Below are 25086 nucleotides of genomic sequence, written 5' to 3' on the forward strand. Positions count from 1 at the left end.
TCATCAGGAATAGATCAGGGGTCATTCTCCCTAAGAGTTATCAGCTATCTAGTGCAAGCAGACACCACTGCTTATCCCACAACAAGTAGGATTCACTCCCTTCTGATAAGGATAGTAGTTGTCTGTTTCCTTGTAGGAGACACCAGAGAGGTCAAACCCATCCAAAGATGACCAAGGTTAGGCTGCCATCCTAAAACTAGAATCAGCCCATCTTGTCACATGTATACCCCCCAATCTCTACTCTTGCTATTGCATTTCCATAGACCATCCCCTCTCATTACTGTATCACCTATAGCACATCCCCTTCCTGTGACATGGGTCCTCACCTGTCATTAGGGGGCTTGCATGCCCCCAGAGTTCTGTCTTGGTTAACTTCACTCATTCCCTCTATGCTGGCTTTAGGGGAAGTTAATGGGAGGGCTAGGCCCCCCTGAATGCCCTAAGGAAATGACCCGGCATCCACAGTTAACAAACCTTTTTCCTTCCATTTCTAATTCCATGTGGGGGCGCTGTTTCTCCACAACAGCAGTCCAGAAGACTGCTTGATTTATAGGGTGGTCAAACTTCTCAAGTACTCTTTCCTGATAGGTATAAATTTTTACTCTAGAAATGCAAGGAAGGGAAAATTGGCTTAAGCGATCCTACATTTTTACAAACCATGGTATATCAGAACTCATTACTGCCTTAATTTCTTCTTCACAATCCTGACCAATAACTCCAGCAACACATTGAGAATTTATGTTGGACTTTCTTTTTTTTTTTTTTTTTTGGACTTTCTTAATAAACATCCTATAGTTCTTTTAGGTAGTGGACCCCAATTACTGCTCTTCATTTCTGATTCAATCACAGTTTTGGGTTTTTTCTTACAACTCTTATCAACTCCAGTATCAATTTTAATTTCTTGAGTACTAAGGTTAAATCTTCCTGATAGAAACTGTATTAATCTTTCAATAAGAGGTCCCTGCTTTTGAGGATCAAGCTCCTGTGAAGGCTTCTGAGCCATCTCTTGGTTATTCAAACCAACTGCAGTGAGAACAGAGACTAGGTTTTTGCCTCTTTGGCTAGGTCTGTTCTCCTGCTGTGAGGCTGCTAGATAAAGGCGATTTCTCTCAAAGATCTTCTTTGCTCCAGTAGGCAGACACCTTGCCTACCACGCTCTGCTATGAGGGCTCTGCATCAAGCTTCTTCCACTATTTTCCCGCCGGGAAGTCTTTGCTAATGGCGACCCTTCACTGTTGATTTTTGAACGACATTGGCTCGCCCAATGAGTTCCCTTCCTACAATGGAGGCAGAGTTCAGGTTCGTTTAAACCCGATCTCCATGGTCCTGGCCCATGCTCTGACATTGGCCGCAGCCTGCTCTGCCTACACTCTTTTGAAGATGACTTGTCTTCCCACAACTAAAGCACTTTCTTCCAGGTCTGATATAGTTTGCCAATGAAGCTGCCATGAGGTCTGCCTTGTATTCCTCTGCCTCTACATTCCTGCATATCCTAAAATAACCCAGCAAAGTGCCCTGTTCGCTGTAGGGATGCAAGGCATTTTTACAGTGCTTATTAGAGAAATCATAAGATAGCTTGTGCACTAGGTCTCTTACTGCCTGAACATTCTTCACACATTTGGAAATAGCATCTTCCAGTCGGGACACAAAGTCAGCGTAACGCTCATCATTCTGTTGTCTTATAGCCCTGTAACGCGGCGTTCTCTCTTCTGATGGAATTATCTTTTCCCAGGCCCTTAAGCAAACCTCATGTATCTGTCCTATTGTCTGTTCAGTAAACTGTAGTTGAGACTCAACTGTAATATAATTTGCAGCCCCTAGCAATTGATGAATTCCTATATCTATCCCATCCTCAGCATTCTTCCCAGCTCTTGCAAGGGCTGCTTCCTTCCATAGCATTTGATATCACAAGCATTCTGAAGAGTAAAGACAAATTCTCACTAAAGCTTTCCAATCTGTAGGGGTCCAGCTGTCAGACTCTGCTAGAGCCCTTATCATGCTAATTACAAAATGGGAGTCTGGGCCCTAGTCATTGATTGCCTGCTTGAGATCTTTTAGCAACTTAAAAGGCAAAGGCACTGTGAATTCCTTTTGGTTCTAACAGGATAAGACATCTTGCATTCTAAATCTTCTTCTGCAATCCCTCTTCCTACTCTGGAGAGTAAAGGTGCTTTCCTATACTTTGCTTCTTTACATCTATTCTCTGAGCTACTCTTTTCAATCTGGATATCTTGGAGTTCCACTTCCTGAACTTCACCTTCTGTGCTAGCTCTCCTAGTTTGCATTTCTTTGGAGCTAATCTCTCTACCTTCAGGGCTGGCTTGCTTGATTGTTTTACAATCTCTGGCCTATCTTACACTAAATTCCAGCAGGAGAGCAGTTGCTTTTACTATGTCCCCTTCTGACTCAGGCTCATTCTTTTAGCTCTGCCTAAAATCTTCTCATCTGCCTGAAACCCGTTCTCACTGCTTCTCATCTGATTTAAATTTGGGCATCTTAGACGTTGCCTGTTCTGCTTCTTGGCTTTCTCTACCTTTGAAAGCAAGGGAGCTTCCTGGGATTGTTTAATAGCCATGCTTTGGATCTTGCAATCCACTGCCTCTAGTACTGTATCACCTTTAAACCTTCGGAGTCTGCAGTCTCGCGAGAGCATACAGGCTTTGGCAATGAGGTTCTGTTCTAGAATTGGAGGCTTTAGATAACAAACCAATCCCTGCCTTTTCAGTTTTTCCTAAAGTTTCATAACCTAAATCATGCTTATTCACAGACACTTTAGCTTGCTTTTCTAGATTTGAATAGACACAAGACTTCTCACTAGACTGTTCATCCTTATTCTCTTCCTCCTGCAAAAGTTTTAAAACCATCTTAACTTGTACCCACAGAGACCACTTCTCCATAGGGATACTCTCCCCATCTCTGTGCTTCCTTTAAGTTGACAATGACCTCCTCCCAGGTCTCTAAATCAAAAGTTCCTTCCTCTGAGAACCATGAATTATACCTTTTTACTACTTTTAGAAAACATTGTATCTTTTTCTTCGTTACTTTTACACCTTGTCTTTTCAGTAAGTAGAGAGCATGGTACCATAAGTTTCAGGTTTACTTTTACCTTGCTCCCATTATCCTCTTTAAAATTCTAATTCACTATTTCCACTACTTCTCTGTCAATCCCCACACCGGATCCTCACTTCACACAATTTTCAAATTCACTCTACATACCAATGGGGCCATATAATTGTTATATGGGATATAACTCATATTGTCCCATGTTGTGCGCCATTTGTCTGGGGAAGCCCGCCTTGTGCTGGGGCTCCAGCCTCCAGCCCAGTCCTTGAGCCTCCTGCCTGGTCTCCATCCCACCTCCCTTCGTCCACACTGAGCGTGGACCTGGCTGGTAAGATCATGGCCATCCAGGAGGTGAGCATGCTACCATGAATTGTGTCTGACTGCATTATTGTAATGTCTCTTCTATCGCTCATGCTCCCGGTGACTTTAATATAATATTTATATATCTCAACCATACAATTGTGCTTATTGAACCCAAGATTACTGGTGGGGGGCTGGCACCCCAACTCATACCACAGTACATACCATTTGTCTAGTTCTTCAATGCTTCCTCTCCCGCTCACTCCCTCCAACTATCATGACCTCAGCTCTACCTTACAAAGCCGGCTAGACCAGAGCATGTACACTGGTACAGATAAGAACTCTCAACACACAGAATCCAGGACAGATAAACCCTTCAGGAACAGTAATGGAAGTAGTGATAACATGAGGGTAGGGATGAGATAGAGGGAACTGATAGCAATGATTGATGTATTAACACTCACACCCCAGGGGGACAAGCAACAGAAACATTGGTGAAGTGAGACCTTGGACATTGTAAAATATGAAAGTATAATTTATCAAGGTTTCATGAGGGTGGGAGAGTGGGAGAGAAGGGGGAAAAAGGAGCTGATACCAAGGGGTCAAGTATAAAGAAAATGATGATGGTACCGTAGGTACAAATGTGCTTGATACAATTGATGTATGCATTGTTATAAGTGGTGTAAGAGCCCCCGATAAAATGACTCAATTTTTTAAAAGTGTTTAGGTAGATCTTGATGGAGGATAGATTGAGAAACAATAGTTTCAGAATTTGATAATTTTGCTTAATAATCAAACTGAAAACTCACTGCCATTGCATCTTTTGTGACTCACAGCAACCCTGACTTTCAGCAACCCTATTGGACAGGGTAGAGCAGCCCCTGTGAGTTTCTGAGACTGCAACTCTTTACAGGGGTAGAAAGCCCTAACGTTTCTCTCTCAGAGCGGGTGGTGGTTTTGAACTATGTGGGTAGCAGCCAAGTGAAAACCACTATGCCACCAGGGCTCCCTGTGCCACATAGCGGGAGCTGTTGTTTTCCCAAACATTCACTTGGCTATTTCTTTTATAAGAAGCCAAGTAATTTGGCAGCTTATTTCTGTTCCAGTTTTCTTATATAGAAAATGTGGTGACAGTGTGAACCTGTTTGTTGTAGTTTATGTGAACATAATTGAGTGATCTAGACCAAGTGAGCTAGACCAAGTGAGCTGACTGGTCAAAAATCAGACCTGTGGATTGCCAAATTGGTTCTGCTGAGATTGGGGCTTTCCTGGATCCACAGGCTTCCTCCAAGCTGTGTCCGAGAAGCTCTGCATTTTAGAGCTACATTTTATAGTTGAAAGAGAGGCCTAAGGAGGGAGGGAGTCCTTAAGCTCTAAGACCTTAATGCTGTCATTGCTGTCCTCTTTTAGTGTACCTGCAGTTTCCACACTGCAGTGGGAACCATTGAAACAGCTGTTCTCATTCTCTGAGATGGTGTGCCACCCCACTCCATACCACCACCACCTCATCCCTTTCTCTTATTGTAGAGATAATGCCCCTTCCATATGTATCTCAGATATTCAATTAATGAAGAAAGACAAAAGTAGGAGAAATGATTTAGATGAAGGAGACCATAAGCATGAGGCCATAATGGGGTCCAAAGGCTGTGTGGCCATGTCGCTAATTATAGAAATGGATGAAATCTGCCACAAAAATGTGATTGGAGGCAGAGCAATTCATCACTCTCTCAGGCAGGACTACATAAGTGAGAATGGGGCCATTATGGAGACATGGAGACGATCACAGATTAGAAAGGCTTACTGGATTTGTTCTGGGGCCTTCCGACCACTATAACTCATGACCACAAGGTCTTAGACTTTCCCAATTTCCATTGAGGACCTTCCCAGGGAAGTCCCAGAGGGCAGATTGCTCCTCTCTGCTCTGGCTAGTTGTTGTTGCGTGCCATTGAGGACACTTGGACTCGTCGTGACCTCACATACAACCGAATGAAACACTGTAGGGTCGTGCACCATCCTCACAATTGTTCCTGTGCCTGAACCACCGATGAAGCCACTGAGTCCATCCACTTCTTCGAGGACCTCCTCTGTTTCATGGCTTCTCCACTGTACCAAATAGGATGTCCTTCTCCAGGGACTGGTCTCTCCTGACAACATGTCCAAAGTATGTAAGATGGCGTCTTGCCATCCTTGCCTCTAAGCAGCACTCTGGCCTTATTTCTTCTGATACAGATTGGTCAGTCCTTCAGCAGTCCATGGTACTGTCAGTAGTCTTCTGGTGGACCACAATTCGATGCATCTGTTCTTCTACAGCCTTCCTTATTCAGTGTCTAACTTTCACATGCATATGATGCAATGGAAAATAGCATGGCTTAGGTCATGTGCACCTTAGTCCTCAGAGTAACATCATTGTTCTTCAACACTATAAAGAGGTTTTCTGCAGCAGATTTACCCATTACAATACATCTTTTGATCTCCTGACTGCTGTTTCTATGAACATTGATAGTGGATCTAAGCAAGACAAAATCCTTGACAACTGAAGCCCTTTTCTCTGTTTATCACCTATTGGTCCAGTTTTGGGGATTTTGGTCTTCCTTATATTGAATTGTAACCCATATTGAAGGCTGCAATCCTTGATCTTCAGCAAGTAGTTCAATTCCTCCTCATTTTCAGCAAACAAATGGTGTCATATATGCACACAAGCAGGCTCCCAAAAGTTAGTGGAACAAGGAATCAAAAGAGAATGGAATTTTTCAGGGACTTTTTGAAATACCAGTTTGTGTGTGTGTGTGTGAGAGAGAGAGAGAGAGAGAAAGAGAGAGAGAGAGAGAGAGAGAGAGAGAGAGAGAGAGAGAGGAGATGTGGGCATAAAACAAACATCAAGCAACATAAGGGAGAATGCTGTTGGCTGCTGTTGAACTGATTCCGGTGCGCATGCACAGTGACCTGCTGTGTGCACCATAGTGACCCCTCAGAAGCAGATCATCAAGCCTACCTTTCAACTGAAATTCTGAGAATTCACAATTTTCAGAAGTATGTGGATAACAGTGAAAGCCAAAATTCTATTTGCACAGTCCCCACGTGGATTAAGCTTCCAGTGAATTCCTTCAGACCATTGACCAGGGATGTGAACACTCTTGCCACCAGGCAGAGGGCATTGGAAAGTGGATTACCCCTTAGGCAGCCCATGGTGGGGCTTAGAGACTTGCCTAAGTGTATCCTTGAATCGAGGCTGCCATTCTGGGCTGCACAGTCATGAGTCATGCCCCCAAAGCCTTGGTTGTTTGGCCCTGGACCACTCTTGTAAACTGTCCTGTTTAACACAGGTCCCAATCCTTGTCCTATTCTTGCTTCTGTAGTCCCACCTGGAACTGTGATGTTGGGATCTGCCGCCATGTCCTTTCAAGTCTGTGAATCTCAGATAACCCTTACATATCAATAAGACCTCTTGCTAATAGTTTCCCTCCCCTCATCTCGATGGCATGTGTTTGTCCTGTTTAAGATTTAATAAATTATCTTTGAGATTTGGGATATCCTCTTACCCTAAAACACAAGGCATCTCTGGGTGTATTCCAGCTGCCAACTTTTTAGGTAGTAGTCAAGAAGTTAGCTGTTATGTCACCCAGGAAGCTGGGGAAAGGATGATCACCAGAACAAATCCATTATTCCCTCCACTCGCTTCCTAGCCTTTGAATCTCCACCTTGGAGGCAACTATGGCCTTTCTGTTTCTTTTTGATGATCATGTACGCATGTCCAAGTAAAGCTTACTTTTTACTCTTTTGTATCGCCTATTTCATTAAATATTATATTTTGGAGATTCTTCCAAATGGATTCATACAGAATGACCTCATTCATTTAAGAGTGCATGCTGTTACACAATACAGCTATGATAAAATGCATCTAACCAACCTCTCTTTTTTCTCTGTGTATTTTACCAATTTTCCTGTCAAAATTGACCATATCTGAGTTTGCTTTCAGGGACACCTTAAGTCTAGTACCCCTTGAATCCTAGGGCCTGGAGTCCTCCTCCTCTTCAGAACCAATCTCTGTGCAGGTGTGCTGGTATGTGAACTGTGAACCCTCTCCCTAAAATCAAAAAATAAAACCCAAACTCACTGTCATCAAGTCACTGTTGACTTGCAGTGACCCTCTGAGTTTCTGAAACTCTGTCTATGGTAGTAGAAAAACCAGTCTTTCTCAGAGCTGCTGGTAGTTTTGAACTGCCAACCATGTGGATCACAGCATAACTGTTAGGTTTCTCGGGTGGGAAATACCTCAGTTCTTGGCATCACAGGAGAAAGAATTCATGTCGAAGACTGATTGTTGATCCAAATGGGTTTGTATTAAGGAGAGAAGGTGATAGAGGAGAAGAGAAGAGAAAGAGAGGAGAGAGGGGGAAGGGGGAAAGAAAGGATTGAGAGAGAGAGAGAGAGAGAGAGAGAGAGAGAAAGAGAGAGAGAGAGAGAGAGACCCCACAGAAAAACAGGGAGGTGGTCTCCAGGTTCGGCCTTTAGTGGCTTCGGCTGGGAGGCGTGGTTGACATTATTGGTTGACCCCATTGGCTGAATTAAGCCCACCTGTCCTGGTTTGCACCCACCTAAGTGCACTGCCTCCCTGCCTCATGTGCCTGAATTTGGAGCCTGCCCAGTAGACACCCTGGTCCCAGCTCTAGCTACCTAACATAAAACTACACCATAACACTACTCCCTCCTAAACAGCATAGCTAAAAATATGAGTTGAGCAGAGAAATTGGTTCTTAAAAGAATGCCTTCGCTTACAACCGATTGTCATTTTAAATTTCACTTGATGGTGTAGAGAGAACCAAGAGATCATTCCATCCCTCAGATTACTTGTAAACTACTGCAGAAACCTCAGGAAAGCCAGCAATTGCCTGCAAGACTGAGGTAAGAATCTCAAGGTTGACTCCCAAAACCATACGCATTGCTATAGAGTTGATTCTGACCCATAGCAACCTTACACAGGACAGGGTAGAACTACCTCTGAGTTTCCAAGTCTGAAACTCTCTATTTTTGTAAATCATTTTATTGGGGGCTCTTACAGGTCTTATAACAATCCATACATCAATTTTGTCAAGCACATTTGTACATATGTTGCAATCATCATTTTCTTTGTATGTGAGCCCTTGGTATCAACTCCTTTTATTTCCCTCCCTCCCAACCCTCCCTACCTCATGAACACTTGATAAATTATTAATTATTATTTTTCATATTGTACAGAATCCGCTGTCTCCATTCACCCAAGTTCTTGTTGTTCATGCCCCCCAGTCACCCCCTGGGGAGCGGCGTGGTTATACAGTGATCATTGCAGTCAGTTCCCCCTTTCACACCCCACCTCTCCCCCACCCTCATGGTATCACTACTCCCATTACTGTTCCTAGGGGGTTTATCTGTCCTGAATTCTGTGTGTCCAGAGCTCTTATCTGCACCAGTGTACATGCTTTGGTCTAGCCGGATTTGTAAGGTAGAACTGGAGTCATGATAGTGGGGTGAGGGCTGGGAGAGTCTGTAACTCTTTATAGGAGTAGAAAGCTTCACAGGAAAGTGAATTTGAGGCTGAGACCTTGGGAAAAGTTTGGTCAAGATAAACAGATGTGGAGTGGTGTAGGGAAGGAAAGATTAAAAATAACCTGGTCCAGGATCCTCACAAATTTTAAGTTCATTTGACGCTCCCTAGGGAGGAAGGAGGAAGAGCTATCAGCAGGCAGGCTGTGTCATGCCTACAGCCTCTACAAAAATGCTTCCTGACTCTTCTCAGAAATTCTGCCAGGTGCTACCAGCCTCCTGAGTCTGAGAATGGTTCCTCTATGTTCTTATGAAGCTGAGGAAGGTTGGCACAAAAATATTTGGGAATCCAAGGAGCATGGTGAGGTCATTTCAGGGGGTCATGAGGAATGACTAGTAGGGATTTCAGCCAAATTAAAGGGCTTAGCAATTTGAATACCAGCTGACTCTGACCTTGATCAAGCCTCTTTACCTTTCTGGGTCAATTAAAAAAATTATTTTTTACCAGGTTTCTACTATATGTCAGATATGGAGAAGCAGTAGACAAACCAATAGAAGCTAGGAAATTTGATCCCACCTGTACAGATGTTGCTTCTAAAGACAGCATTCTTTATGTATGAGTTTGCCAGTAGTAATAATTGTCGTTAATCGTGCACTCTTGCCTGAAGAAAAATCCAAGAATCTGTGTCTTTGTACCTCCCTTTTGACACCCTCAAGGAACCCAGTGGTGCTGTGAGGAAGGCATTGGCCTGCTAACCCAAATACTGGCAGTTCAAACCCACCTGATGCTCCAAAGAAGATGAGACTGTCTGTTCCCCTGAAGATATATCCTTTTGGAAACCCCACAGAGCAACTCTACTCTGTCCTATGAGAGTCAGAATAGACTAGTGAGGACAGTAGATGTGGTTTGGGTTTGGTTTCAACACCTCCTCCCTGATCTACCTCATTACATCACAGTGCCTTAATCAGCTCCCCAAGCTGGTTTGTTTTTATGGCAGATTTTCTTTCTCTCCCCAAGTGCCTGATTGTGGGAAACAGAGGGATTTCTCCCAAGCTGTCTACCCCAAATATATTCCAAACTCAGCTGCTTGCAAATGACTATGCACTTGGAGGTCATCAGGAATAGATCAGGGGTCATTCTCCCTAAGAGTTATCAGCTATCTAGTGCAAGCAGACACCACTGCTTATCCCACAACAAGTAGGATTCACTCCCTTCTGATAAGGATAGTAGTTGTCTGTTTCCTTGTAGGAGACACCAGAGAGGTCAAACCCATCCAAAGATGACCAAGGTTAGGCTGCCATCCTAAAACTAGAATCAGCCCATCTTGTCACATGTATACCCCCCAATCTCTACTCTTGCTATTGCATTTCCATAGACCATCCCCTCTCATTACTGTATCACCTATAGCACATCCCCTTCCTGTGACATGGGTCCTCACCTGTCATTAGGGGGCTTGCATGCCCCCAGAGTTCTGTCTTGGTTAACTTCACTCATTCCCTCTATGCTGGCTTTAGGGGAAGTTAATGGGAGGGCTAGGCCCCCCTGAATGCCCTAAGGAAATGACCCGGCATCCACAGTTAACAAACCTTTTTCCTTCCATTTCTAATTCCATGTGGGGGCGCTGTTTCTCCACAACAGCAGTCCAGAAGACTGCTTGATTTATAGGGTGGTCAAACTTCTCAAGTACTCTTTCCTGATAGGTATAAATTTTTACTCTAGAAATGCAAGGAAGGGAAAATTGGCTTAAGCGATCCTACATTTTTACAAACCATGGTATATCAGAACTCATTACTGCCTTAATTTCTTCTTCACAATCCTGACCAATAACTCCAGCAACACATTGAGAATTTATGTTGGACTTTCTTTTTTTTTTTTTTTTTTGGACTTTCTTAATAAACATCCTATAGTTCTTTTAGGTAGTGGACCCCAATTACTGCTCTTCATTTCTGATTCAATCACAGTTTTGGGTTTTTTCTTACAACTCTTATCAACTCCAGTATCAATTTTAATTTCTTGAGTACTAAGGTTAAATCTTCCTGATAGAAACTGTATTAATCTTTCAATAAGAGGTCCCTGCTTTTGAGGATCAAGCTCCTGTGAAGGCTTCTGAGCCATCTCTTGGTTATTCAAACCAACTGCAGTGAGAACAGAGACTAGGTTTTTGCCTCTTTGGCTAGGTCTGTTCTCCTGCTGTGAGGCTGCTAGATAAAGGCGATTTCTCTCAAAGATCTTCTTTGCTCCAGTAGGCAGACACCTTGCCTACCACGCTCTGCTATGAGGGCTCTGCATCAAGCTTCTTCCACTATTTTCCCGCCGGGAAGTCTTTGCTAATGGCGACCCTTCACTGTTGATTTTTGAACGACATTGGCTCGCCCAATGAGTTCCCTTCCTACAATGGAGGCAGAGTTCAGGTTCGTTTAAACCCGATCTCCATGGTCCTGGCCCATGCTCTGACATTGGCCGCAGCCTGCTCTGCCTACACTCTTTTGAAGATGACTTGTCTTCCCACAACTAAAGCACTTTCTTCCAGGTCTGATATAGTTTGCCAATGAAGCTGCCATGAAGTCTGCCTTGTATTCCTCTGCCTCTACATTCCTGCATATCCTAAAATAACCCAGCAAAGTGCCCTGTTCGCTGTAGGGATGCAAGGCATTTTTACAGTGCTTATTAGAGAAATCATAAGATAGCTTGTGCACTAGGTCCCTTACTGCCTGAACATTCTTCACACATTTGGAAATAGCATCTTCCAGTCGGGACACAAAGTCAGCGTAACGCTCATCATTCTGTTGTCTTATAGCCCTGTAACGCGGCGTTCTCTCTTCTGATGGAATTATCTTTTCCCAGGCCCTTAAGCAAACCTCATGTATCTGTCCTATTGTCTGTTCAGTAAACTGTAGTTGAGACTCAACTGTAATATAATTTGCAGCCCCTAGCAATTGATGAATTCCTATATCTATCCCATCCTCAGCATTCTTCCCAGCTCTTGCAAGGGCTGCTTCCTTCCATAGCATTTGATATCACAAGCATTCTGAAGAGTAAAGACAAATTCTCACTAAAGCTTTCCAATCTGTAGGGGTCCAGCTGTCAGACTCTGCTAGAGCCCTTATCATGCTAATTACAAAATGGGAGTCTGGGCCCTAGTCATTGATTGCCTGCTTGAGATCTTTTAGCAACTTAAAAGGCAAAGGCACTGTGAATTCCTTTTGGTTCTAACAGGATAAGACATCTTGCATTCTAAATCTTCTTCTGCAATCCCTCTTCCTACTCTGGAGAGTAAAGGTGCTTTCCTATACTTTGCTTCTTTACATCTATTCTCTGAGCTACTCTTTTCAATCTGGATATCTTGGAGTTCCACTTCCTGAACTTCACCTTCTGTGCTAGCTCTCCTAGTTTGCATTTCTTTGGAGCTAATCTCTCTACCTTCAGGGCTGGCTTGCTTGATTGTTTTACAATCTCTGGCCTATCTTACACTAAATTCCAGCAGGAGAGCAGTTGCTTTTACTATGTCCCCTTCTGACTCAGGCTCATTCTTTTAGCCCTGCCTAAAATCTTCTCATCTGCCTGAAACCCGTTCTCACTGCTTCTCATCTGATTTAAATTTGGGCATCTTAGACGTTGCCTGTTCTGCTTCTTGGCTTTCTCTACCTTTGAAAGCAAGGGAGCTTCCTGGGATTGTTTAATAGCCATGCTTTGGATCTTGCAATCCACTGCCTCTAGTACTGTATCACCTTTAAACCTTCGGAGTCTGCAGTCTCGCGAGAGCATACAGGCTTTGGCAATGAGGTTCTGTTCTAGAATTGGAGGCTTTAGATAACAAACCAATCCCTGCCTTTTCAGTTTTTCCTAAAGTTTCATAACCTAAATCATGCTTATTCACAGACACTTTAGCTTGCTTTTCTAGATTTGAATAGACACAAGACTTCTCACTAGACTGTTCATCCTTATTCTCTTCCTCCTGCAAAAGTTTTAAAACCATCTTAACTTGTACCCACAGAGACCACTTCTCCATAGGGATACTCTCCCCATCTCTGTGCTTCCTTTAAGTTGACAATGACCTCCTCCCAGGTCTCTAAATCAAAAGTTCCTTCCTCTGAGAACCATGAATTATACCTTTTTACTACTTTTAGAAAACATTGTATCTTTTTCTTCGTTACTTTTACACCTTGTCTTTTCAGTAAGTAGAGAGCATGGTACCATAAGTTTCAGGTTTACTTTTACCTTGCTCCCATTATCCTCTTTAAAATTCTAATTCACTATTTCCACTACTTCTCTGTCAATCCCCACACCGGATCCTCACTTCACACAATTTTCAAATTCACTCTACATACCAATGGGGCCATATAATTGTTATATGGGATATAACTCATATTGTCCCACGTTGTGCGCCATTTGTCTGGGGAAGCCCGCCTTGTGCTGGGGCTCCAGCCTCCAGCCCAGTCCTTGAGCCTCCTGCCTGGTCTCCATCCCACCTCCCTTCGTCCACACTGAGCGTGGACCTGGCTGGTAAGATCATGGCCATCCAGGAGGTGAGCATGCTACCATGAATTGTGTCTGACTGCATTATTGTAATGTCTCTTCTATCGCTCATGCTCCCGGTGACTTTAATATAATATTTATATATCTCAACCATACAATTGTGCTTATTGAACCCAAGATTACTGGTGGGGGGCTGGCACCCCAACTCATACCACAGTACATACCATTTGTCTAGTTCTTCAATGCTTCCTCTCCCGCTCACTCCCTCCAACTATCATGACCTCAGCTCTACCTTACAAAGCCGGCTAGACCAGAGCATGTACACTGGTACAGATAAGAACTCTCAACACACAGAATCCAGGACAGATAAACCCTTCAGGAACAGTAATGGAAGTAGTGATAACATGAGGGTAGGGATGAGATAGAGGGAACTGATAGCAATGATTGATGTATTAACACTCACACCCCAGGGGGACAAGCAACAGAAACATTGGTGAAGTGAGACCTTGGACATTGTAAAATATGAAAGTATAATTTATCAAGGTTTCATGAGGGTGGGAGAGTGGGAGAGAAGGGGGAAAAAGGAGCTGATACCAAGGGGTCAAGTATAAAGAAAATGATGATGGTACCGTAGGTACAAATGTGCTTGATACAATTGATGTATGCATTGTTATAAGTGGTGTAAGAGCCCCCGATAAAATGACTCAATTTTTTAAAAGTGTTTAGGTAGATCTTGATGGAGGATAGATTGAGAAACAATAGTTTCAGAATTTGATAATTTTGCTTAATAATCAAACTGAAAACTCACTGCCATTGCATCTTTTGTGACTCACAGCAACCCTGACTTTCAGCAACCCTATTGGACAGGGTAGAGCAGCCCCTGTGAGTTTCTGAGACTGCAACTCTTTACAGGGGTAGAAAGCCCTAACGTTTCTCTCTCAGAGCGGGTGGTGGTTTTGAACTATGTGGGTAGCAGCCAAGTGAAAACCACTATGCCACCAGGGCTCCCTGTGCCACATAGCGGGAGCTGTTGTTTTCCCAAACATTCACTTGGCTATTTCTTTTATAAGAAGCCAAGTAATTTGGCAGCTTATTTCTGTTCCAGTTTTCTTATATAGAAAATGTGGTGACAGTGTGAACCTGTTTGTTGTAGTTTATGTGAACATAATTGAGTGATCTAGACCAAGTGAGCTAGACCAAGTGAGCTGACTGGTCAAAAATCAGACCTGTGGATTGCCAAATTGGTTCTGCTGAGATTGGGGCTTTCCTGGATCCACAGGCTTCCTCCAAGCTGTGTCCGAGAAGCTCTGCATTTTAGAGCTACATTTTATAGTTGAAAGAGAGGCCTAAGGAGGGAGGGAGTCCTTAAGCTCTAAGACCTTAATGCTGTCATTGCTGTCCTCTTTTAGTGTACCTGCAGTTTCCACACTGCAGTGGGAACCATTGAAACAGCTGTTCTCATTCTCTGAGATGGTGTGCCACCCCACTCCATACCACCACCACCTCATCCCTTTCTCTTATTGTAGAGATAATGCCCCTTCCATATGTATCTCAGATATTCAATTAATGAAGAAAGACAAAAGTAGGAGAAATGATTTAGATGAAGGAGACCATAAGCATGAGGCCATAATGGGGTCCAAAGGCTGTGTGGCCATGTCGCTAATTATAGAAATGGATGAAATCTGCCACAAAAATGTGATTGGAGGCAGAGCAATTCATCACTCTCTCAGGCAGGACTACATAAGTGAGAATGGGGCCATTATGGAGACATGGAGACGATCACAGATTAGAAAGGCTTACTGGATTTGTTCTGGGGCCTTCCGACCACTATAACTCATGACCACAAGGTCTTAGACTTTCCCAATTTCCATTGAGGACCTTCCCAGGGAAGTCCCAGAGGGCAGATTGCTCCTCTCTGCTCTGGCTAGTTGTTGTTGCGTGCCATTGAGGACACTTGGACTCGTCGTGACCTCACATACAACCGAATGAAACACTGTAGGGTCGTGCACCATCCTCACAATTGTTCCTGTGCCTGAACCACCGATGAAGCCACTGAGTCCATCCACTTCTTCGAGGACCTCCTCTGTTTCATGGCTTCTCCACTGTACCAAATAGGATGTCCTTCTCCAGGGACTGGTCTCTCCTGACAACATGTCCAAAGTATGTAAGATGGCGTCTTGCCATCCTTGCCTCTAAGCAGCACTCTGGCCTTATTTCTTCTGATACAGATTGGTCAGTCCTTCAGCAGTCCATGGTACTGTCAGTAGTCTTCTGGTGGACCACAATTCGATGCATCTGTTCTTCTACAGCCTTCCTTATTCAGTGTCTAACTTTCACATGCATATGATGCAATGGAAAATAGCATGGCTTAGGTCATGTGCACCTTAGTCCTCAGAGTAACATCATTGTTCTTCAACACTATAAAGAGGTTTTCTGCAGCAGATTTACCCATTACAATACATCTTTTGATCTCCTGACTGCTGTTTCTATGAACATTGATAGTGGATCTAAGCAAGACAAAATCCTTGACAACTGAAGCCCTTTTCTCTGTTTATCACCTATTGGTCCAGTTTTGGGGATTTTGGTCTTCCTTATATTGAATTGTAACCCATATTGAAGGCTGCAATCCTTGATCTTCAGCAAGTAGTTCAATTCCTCCTCATTTTCAGCAAACAAATGGTGTCATATATGCACACAAGCAGGCTCCCAAAAGTTAGTGGAACAAGGAATCAAAAGAGAATGGAATTTTTCAGGGACTTTTTGAAATACCAGTTTGTGTGTGTGTGTGTGTGAGAGAGAGAGAGAGAGAGAGAGAGAGAGAGAGAGAGAGAGAGAGAGAGAGAGAGAGAGAGGAGATGTGGGCATAAAACAAACATCAAGCAACATAAGGGAGAATGCTGTTGGCTGCTGTTGAACTGATTCCGGTGCGCATGCACAGTGACCTGCTGTGTGCACCATAGTGACCCCTCAGAAGCAGATCATCAAGCCTACCTTTCAACTGAAATTCTGAGAATTCACAATTTTCAGAAGTATGTGGATAACAGTGAAAGCCAAAATTCTATTTGCACAGTCCCCACGTGGATTAAGCTTCCAGTGAATTCCTTCAGACCATTGACCAGGGATGTGAACACTCTTGCCACCAGGCAGAGGGCATTGGAAAGTGGATTACCCCTTAGGCAGCCCATGGTGGGGCTTAGAGACTTGCCTAAGTGTATCCTTGAATCGAGGCTGCCATTCTGGGCTGCACAGTCATGAGTCATGCCCCCAAAGCCTTGGTTGTTTGGCCCTGGACCACTCTTGTAAACTGTCCTGTTTAACACAGGTCCCAATCCTTGTCCTATTCTTGCTTCTGTAGTCCCACCTGGAACTGTGATGTTGGGATCTGCCGCCATGTCCTTTCAAGTCTGTGAATCTCAGATAACCCTTACATATCAATAAGACCTCTTGCTAATAGTTTCCCTCCCCTCATCTCGATGGCATGTGTTTGTCCTGTTTAAGATTTAATAAATTATCTTTGAGATTTGGGATATCCTCTTACCCTAAAACACAAGGCATCTCTGGGTGTATTCCAGCTGCCAACTTTTTAGGTAGTAGTCAAGAAGTTAGCTGTTATGTCACCCAGGAAGCTGGGGAAAGGATGATCACCAGAACAAATCCATTATTCCCTCCACTCGCTTCCTAGCCTTTGAATCTCCACCTTGGAGGCAACTATGGCCTTTCTGTTTCTTTTTGATGATCATGTACGCATGTCCAAGTAAAGCTTACTTTTTACTCTTTTGTATCGCCTATTTCATTAAATATTATATTTTGGAGATTCTTCCAAATGGATTCATACAGAATGACCTCATTCATTTAAGAGTGCATGCTGTTACACAATACAGCTATGATAAAATGCATCTAACCAACCTCTCTTTTTTCTCTGTGTATTTTACCAATTTTCCTGTCAAAATTGACCATATCTGAGTTTGCTTTCAGGGACACCTTAAGTCTAGTACCCCTTGAATCCTAGGGCCTGGAGTCCTCCTCCTCTTCAGAACCAATCTCTGTGCAGGTGTGCTGGTATGTGAACTGTGAACCCTCTCCCTAAAATCAAAAAATAAAACCCAAACTCACTGTCATCAAGTCACTGTTGACTTGCAGTGACCCTCTGAGTTTCTGAAACTCTGTCTATGGTAGTAGAAAAACCAGTCTTTCTCAGAGCTGCTGGTAGTTTTGAACTGCCAACCATGTGGATCACAGCATAACTGTTAGGTTTCTCGGGTGGGAAATACCTCAGTTCTTGGCATCACAGGAGAAAGAATTCATGTCGAAGACTGATTGTTGATCCAAATGGGTTTGTATTAAGGAGAGAAGGTGATAGAGGAGAAGAGAAGAGAAAGAGAGGAGAGAGGGGGAAGGGGGAAAGAAAGGATTGAGAGAGAGAGAGAGAGAGAGAGAGAGAGAGAGAGAGAGAGAGAGAGAGAAAGAGAGAGAGAGACCCCACAGAAAAACAGGGAGGTGGTCTCCAGGTTCGGCCTTTAGTGGCTTCGGCTGGGAGGCGTGGTTGACATTATTGGTTGACCCCATTGGCTGAATTAAGCCCACCTGTCCTGGTTTGCACCCACCTAAGTGCACTGCCTCCCTGCCTCATGTGCCTGAATTTGGAGCCTGCCCAGTAGACACCCTGGTCCCAGCTCTAGCTACCTAACATAAAACTACACCATAACACTACTCCCTCCTAAACAGCATAGCTAAAAATATGAGTTGAGCAGAGAAATTGGTTCTTAAAAGAATGCCTTCGCTTACAACCGATTGTCATTTTAAATTTCACTTGATGGTGTAGAGAGAACCAAGAGATCATTCCATCCCTCAGATTACTTGTAAACTACTGCAGAAACCTCAGGAAAGCCAGCAATTGCCTGCAAGACTGAGGTAAGAATCTCAAGGTTGACTCCCAAAACCATACGCATTGCTATAGAGTTGATTCTGACCCATAGCAACCTTACACAGGACAGGGTAGAACTACCTCTGAGTTTCCAAGTCTGAAACTCTCTATTTTTGTAAATCATTTTATTGGGGGCTCTTACAGGTCTTATAACAATCCATACATCAATTTTGTCAAGCACATTTGTACATATGTTGCAATCATCATTTTCTTTGTATGTGAGCCCTTGGTATCAACTCCTTTTATTTCCCTCCCTCCCAACCCTCCCTACCTCATGAACACTTGATAAATTATTAATTATTATTTTTCATATTGTACAGAATCCGCTGTCTCCATTCACCCAAGTTCTTGTTGTTCATGCCCCCCAGTCACCCCCTGGGGAGCGGCGTGGTTATACAGTGATCATTGCAGTCAGTTCCCCCTTTCACACCCCACCTCTCCCCCACCCTCATGGTATCACTACTCCCATTACTGTTCCTAGGGGGTTTATCTGTCCTGAATTCTGTGTGTCCAGAGCTCTTATCTGCACCAGTGTACATGCTTTGGTCTAGCCGGATTTGTAAGGTAGAACTGGAGTCATGATAGTGGGGTGAGGGCTGGGAGAGTCTGTAACTCTTTATAGGAGTAGAAAGCTTCACAGGAAAGTGAATTTGAGGCTGAGACCTTGGGAAAAGTTTGGTCAAGATAAACAGATGTGGAGTGGTGTAGGGAAGGAAAGATTAAAAATAACCTGGTCCAGGATCCTCACAAATTTTAAGTTCATTTGACGCTCCCTAGGGAGGAAGGAGGAAGAGCTATCAGCAGGCAGGCTGTGTCATGCCTACAGCCTCTACAAAAATGCTTCCTGACTCTTCTCAGAAATTCTGCCAGGTGCTACCAGCCTCCTGAGTCTGAGAATGGTTCCTCTATGTTCTTATGAAGCTGAGGAAGGTTGGCACAAAAATATTTGGGAATCCAAGGAGCATGGTGAGGTCATTTCAGGGGGTCATGAGGAATGACTAGTAGGGATTTCAGCCAAATTAAAGGGCTTAGCAATTTGAATACCAGCTGACTCTGACCTTGATCAAGCCTCTTTACCTTTCTGGGTCAATTAAAAAAATTATTTTTTACCAGGTTTCTACTATATGTCAGATATGGGGAAGCAGTAGACAAACCAATAGAAGCTAGGAAATTTGATCCCACCTGTACAGATGTTGCTTCTAAAGACAGCATTCTTTATGTATGAGTTTGCCAGTAGTAATAATTGTCGTTAATCGTGCACTCTTGCCTGAAGAAAAATCCAAGAATCTGTGTCTTTGTACCTCCCTTTTGACAACCTCAAGGAACCCAGTGGTGCTGTGAGGAAGGCATTGGCCTGCTAACCCAAATACTGGCAGTTCAAACCCACCTGATGCTCCAAAGAAGATGAGACTGTCTGTTCCCCTGAAGATATATCCTTTTGGAAACCCCACAGAGCAACTCTACTCTGTCCTATGAGAGTCAGAATAGACTAGTGAGGACAGTAGATGTGGTTTGGGTTTGGTTTCAACACCTCCTCCCTGATCTACCTCATTACATCACAGTGCCTTAATCAGCTCCCCAAGCTGGTTTGTTTTTATGGCAGATTTTCTTTCTCTCCCCAAGTGCCTGATTGTGGGAAACAGAGGGATTTCTCCCAAGCTGTCTACCCCAAATATATTCCAAACTCAGCTGCTTGCAAATGACTATGCACTTGGAGGTCATCAGGAATAGATCAGGGGTCATTCTCCCTAAGAGTTATCAGCTATCTAGTGCAAGCAGACACCACTGCTTATCCCACAACAAGTAGGATTCACTCCCTTCTGATAAGGATAGTAGTTGTCTGTTTCCTTGTAGGAGACACCAGAGAGGTCAAACCCATCCAAAGATGACCAAGGTTAGGCTGCCATCCTAAAACTAGAATCAGCCCATCTTGTCACATGTATACCCCCCAATCTCTACTCTTGCTATTGCATTTCCATAGACCATCCCCTCTCATTACTGTATCACCTATAGCACATCCCCTTCCTGTGACATGGGTCCTCACCTGTCATTAGGGGGCTTGCATGCCCCCAGAGAATATAAAAACCTGGGTTAGCATCAAATATCTCTCTTTCCACGTAGACCACCAAGCGGGGCTGAGCTGAGTATGCTACTATGAATTGTGTCTGACTCCATTTATTTCAATATTTCTCTTATGCTCTGTAACTTTACTATAATATTTATTTATTATCGCTATACAATTGCGCCCACCGGACTCATAATGATGTGTTAGGGGCTGGATTCCCCTGACACCTGATGCTTATTCTTCTTCTGTCACCTCTGCCCCCCCCCCCACCTTTCTTCCCTTCCTTCTCTTCCCACTGTTGGCCACACCATTGCTGTGTGTGTTGCTCGACCTTTTTTGTGCAGGTCTCTGCAGGCAGTTGGGAGAAGAAGGGCAGTGAAAGGGACTGAACATGCCACTATCTGTGGGCAGGACAGGATGTCTGATGCTTTGCTGGCTCTTTGATATGTGAGACCAGCAGCCAAACCTACCCCTTTAAGAGCCTGAAGATGATGACTGAAGGCCTTATGCAAATATTTTTACCTTACTTTTATTGTTCTTTGTGTAAAGTGAGGGGCTGGGCAATATGTTTTTAAGACTCCAAGCTTGAACATTCCAAGAAAGTAAGCATTCAAATGTTAAATGCAGGAATTACAAATACTCCTTGACTGGGATGGGCGTGCTCTGCTCCCTGCTGCTGAAGACAATGGATTAATTCTCCCTCAAGCTTGCAACCAATAGCTTGGTTCCTGTAGGTGGAGTTCACACCCTACTGATATGGTTCATATGGAGATCCAGACCAGTCAAAGTTAAACTGCCATCCTAAATGTAGGATCCGCCCATCTTGTCACAAATATACGCCCAATCCCTCCTCTTCCTATTGCGTGCATGGAAGGCGGGGGTCTGGGGGTCCCGGGGCCCTTCAGGGACCCGCCAGTCATACAGCTCGACGGGAGGCGCGGGCGCGCATGCTCCGACAGTCGGTGCGGCGGCGGGGACGATGACGACGGGGACGAAGGCGGCGCGGCGGCGGGCAGGCGGAGTGCCAAGCCCGGCGGGCGTGAGGTGACGAGCGGGGCGGGCAGCGGCTGGGGCTACTGATGGCTCACCGGATCCGGAGCGCACTGCGCGGGGCGCCGGGCAGGTGAGAGCGGCGGCGCGGGACCCGGATGCGGCGCGGCTGAGGGCGGCCAAGGGCGGTGGTCGCGGCGGCGCCTGGGCCCCGCGCTGGCCGGCGGCGAGTTCCTGGAGGTCCGGGCAGGCGGCTCCGGCGCCCGTGCCGCGCTTCCTGCCGGCTCGGAAGACGCGCGCTGAGCGGCCCACAGGACGCCTTGCTGAGGCGCGGCCGGATGTCCCTGGCGGGCGGGTGGCGCGTTCGGGCGCCTCCTGAGGGCGCCTGAGCGGAGAGCGGCGTTCGCGCCATCGCGTCTACGCGGGCGCCCCGGACCCGCCTGCCACTCAGGTGTCTCTTCACGCAGAAGTGTGTTTTAGGAGCGGGAAACCTGTGGTGGGCTTCACGGACGTGTTTTTAAATCCCAGCGCCGCCGAGGAGCCCTGGGGCCTCACCCCTAATGCCCTACTTTGCCCAAGTGGGTAAGAATGCGTGTCCAAAAGGTTGCCTGGCCAGAGCGCAAGTGCTTGTGAATGGTAGCGACTGGGAAGGCTGCACCTCGCTCCGCTGGCCGAAGCCTGGCTGCTGGGCGGGTCACGTTTATTTCCGAGCTGCTGTGGTGTGGCTGCAAGCTCCGCTGGAGTAGCTCCTAATGTTGGAGCCTGTCGTCGGCGGGTAAAATAGCATCCCGGGGCCCCTTCCTAGAGTGCTTCCTAGCACAAGCACATGGCGACTCGGAATACCTGTCCCAGGTACCTGGGGGCTGAGGCAACCCAGTGAACGTAGGATAATTTACGGGAGGTCCCAAACTTGAAGTGCTTTGCTCTTTAAATAATCTCAAGTGTCACTTTATCACTGGTTGCAGACTATAAACACACCGAAAGTATGAAACACCCACTCCCCGCACCCCCCTCCCCCCACCAACTACATTGGTACTTCTAAAGGGAGTGACAAGTGCCTTTGTAAACATCATCTTGGGCTGTTACTGTCTGGTGAAGTCGTCATAATTAAATTAGATGAGTACTTATTTTGAAGCACTGAATGGCTGTTTGGAAGTAGTATTCCTAAAAAAATCATCTCCAGAGAGTCAGAATCGGGGTTTTTTTTCTTCCAAAAGCTGCATTGTAAGGTTTCAGTGGAAAAGCAGAAGTGTTTGAGTGTAATGTAGCTAGCATAGGAGAATAGAATCTTAACCGAGTTTCCCAAGGCAGGTGTGAGCAAATCTAAACCTGAACCGAATTTACTTCTCTAAAGCACAAGTGATACACAAAATCAACAACTCTGCCTTACATCCCTGTTCATGGGGATGTTCTACTGGCAGGGGTGTTATTTAGAAGTGGGGAAAATGGGAGTTTTCATTTATTGTTGCTTTACACCGCTGACCTGTGTTTCTTGGAGACTTATCCATAAAGATTTTAGATCCATCTTGCTATGAATATCAACCAAACCGATTGGGAGTGGGGTGGTGGGCATATGAACCTTGTAGTCTATCCTGTGTTCCTCTTTGTGTTATTCAGACTGTCCTGTAAAAGGTGAAACGCCACAGCGGAAGCATTAATAGGCATTATAAAAGACACTGGTGTCTGAAGTCTGATCTTGGCTCAAGCTCTGGACTGGAGTTTAAACAATGTCACTCCATCTCCCTGTCTTTCTGGATATCTTTTTTTAACATTAATTAATTCAAACTGAAAAGGATACTTAATTAGCTTCCTTTCCTCGGGTCTTGCTCTCTTGGAGTTATTTAAGATTGCTTTCTTTTTTCTTGTTTAATCATTTTATTAGGGGCTCTTACCGCTCTTATCACAATTTCTGATTTCTTTCTTCCACTTTCATATAAGGTATATGAATATAGCGACTTTGTTTGCCTTCTAGAGTATCCCCAGCATCCAGAGTAGTGCCTGAATCATTTAACTAATGTTGAATATGAAATGAATGCCATGTGTAATAACATCTTCTGGTTCCACATATAGCATGTATTGAAAGGTCTCAGATTTGTACAACTGAGGAAATAACCAGGAGACCTAGAGTTAACCTCTTAGGTGTTCTTACTCAGTCTTCATTAACAGCTGCCACTTTTGTCTTCATAAAAGTACTCTATCCATGAAGAAGTTAAGCATTTAGACGCTGTCCTTGATTACAAAAGCAAATGTGAATTTCTCAGTCATGCTCATGTATACTAGATTATTAGCATTTTGGCAGCCAAGGGACCAAACAAGCTTTATCAGTTTAGATTTTTTTGGGCATCAAATTTTGGTCTTGACAGTGGATTGGTTCTAGAGTGTGGTAATTTGATCAACATCACAATCCTATAGGAAAGTTCAGATTTTTGCAGGGGGTAGATTTAGTTCACTTTCATTGTTTCTCTTTTCCATCTAAAAATTACCCACTGTGTGTGTATGTGTGTAACTGTGCTTGTGCACCTATGTATCCTTGGACCCACAGCCATTAAGGTGGCTCTGGTTCATAGCGACCCGATATACGAAGTGCTTCTTTGAGAGCTCTGTTTGGTTATAGTAGAGGCCCTGTGCAGCACAAACATGTACCCACTTAGCTACTACTAACTAGGCTAAGAATGGAAAGATTGGTGGATCAAACCAGTGGGAAGTGACTTGCAGGAAAAGGCCTGGCAGTGTACTTAAAGAGAATACAGTGATTGAGAATCATATGGAGCAAAGTTAGGAAGCTCACTGTGAATCAGAATCGACTTGTGGCGGTGTGACCCACAGGGGCAGTTCTACCCTGCCCAGTAGGGTCATTGTGAGTGGTAGCACTGAATTTGGTTTGTTTTTGATTCAGAGGAAGATTTAAAGAGGCTATCTACTTCCCTTTACAGTTACAATCTCAGAAACTCACAGGGGCAGGAGTTCTGCCTGTACAGGGTCCAAGTGAGTCAGCATGGACTCAATGGCTGTAAGTTTATATTAATTTAAATCAGGATTTTGATCCGATTCAATCATGTCTGAAGAAGCAAAATCAAAAGAGACTCCACATTTTAAAATTTGGATGAAGTAGAAAGAAAACCGGAATGGGAAATCTTGTAGATTTTATCCCTGGATTATAGGATTTGGCAGAGGGTTAGGGAGTCCTTTTAGGAACCTAATTTAGGAGATTGGATGGGTGGTTAATACACATTCAAACTGGTGCAGCTGCCATCTTTGAGCATGGCAGTGCTGTTTCTGATTGCAGGCTAAGAGATGTGGTGGCTAGGCGTTGATTGGGCTGCCCTTGTTTTCTAAGAGGCAGATTAACTTTCCAAAAGAGCATAGACAGTAATTCTTTCCAGTCTGTTTCAGTTTTGCTTCCTTGGTTATAACTGAACTGTGAAGACGGTTTCAAATCCCTGATTAAAAGTGTTATTTTTAAAATTTTTATTATTTTTAAAGTGTTATCGTAAAAAGTGTAATTAATAATCACCGTTTTCATTTTATGATACATATATATTTGTAAACAGGAAGGACTTTTCCAGTCAGTCAGCAACTTTCTCTCTGTCACCACTGTTAGGTTAATTGATCCATTTTTATAGATAAGAGTTAAGTAATAAATTAGGCATTTGATGTTAGTGTACCTTTGTTTGGAAGTATGATCAGCTTTCTCTTTGTTTTGGCCCGACTTTAAAAATAGAACGACTGTTTTAATGAATTTGTATA

Source organism: Tenrec ecaudatus, unplaced genomic scaffold, assembly GCF_050624435.1.
Source record: "Tenrec ecaudatus isolate mTenEca1 unplaced genomic scaffold, mTenEca1.hap1 Scaffold_536, whole genome shotgun sequence".
Lineage (NCBI taxonomy): Eukaryota > Metazoa > Chordata > Mammalia > Afrosoricida > Tenrecidae > Tenrec > Tenrec ecaudatus.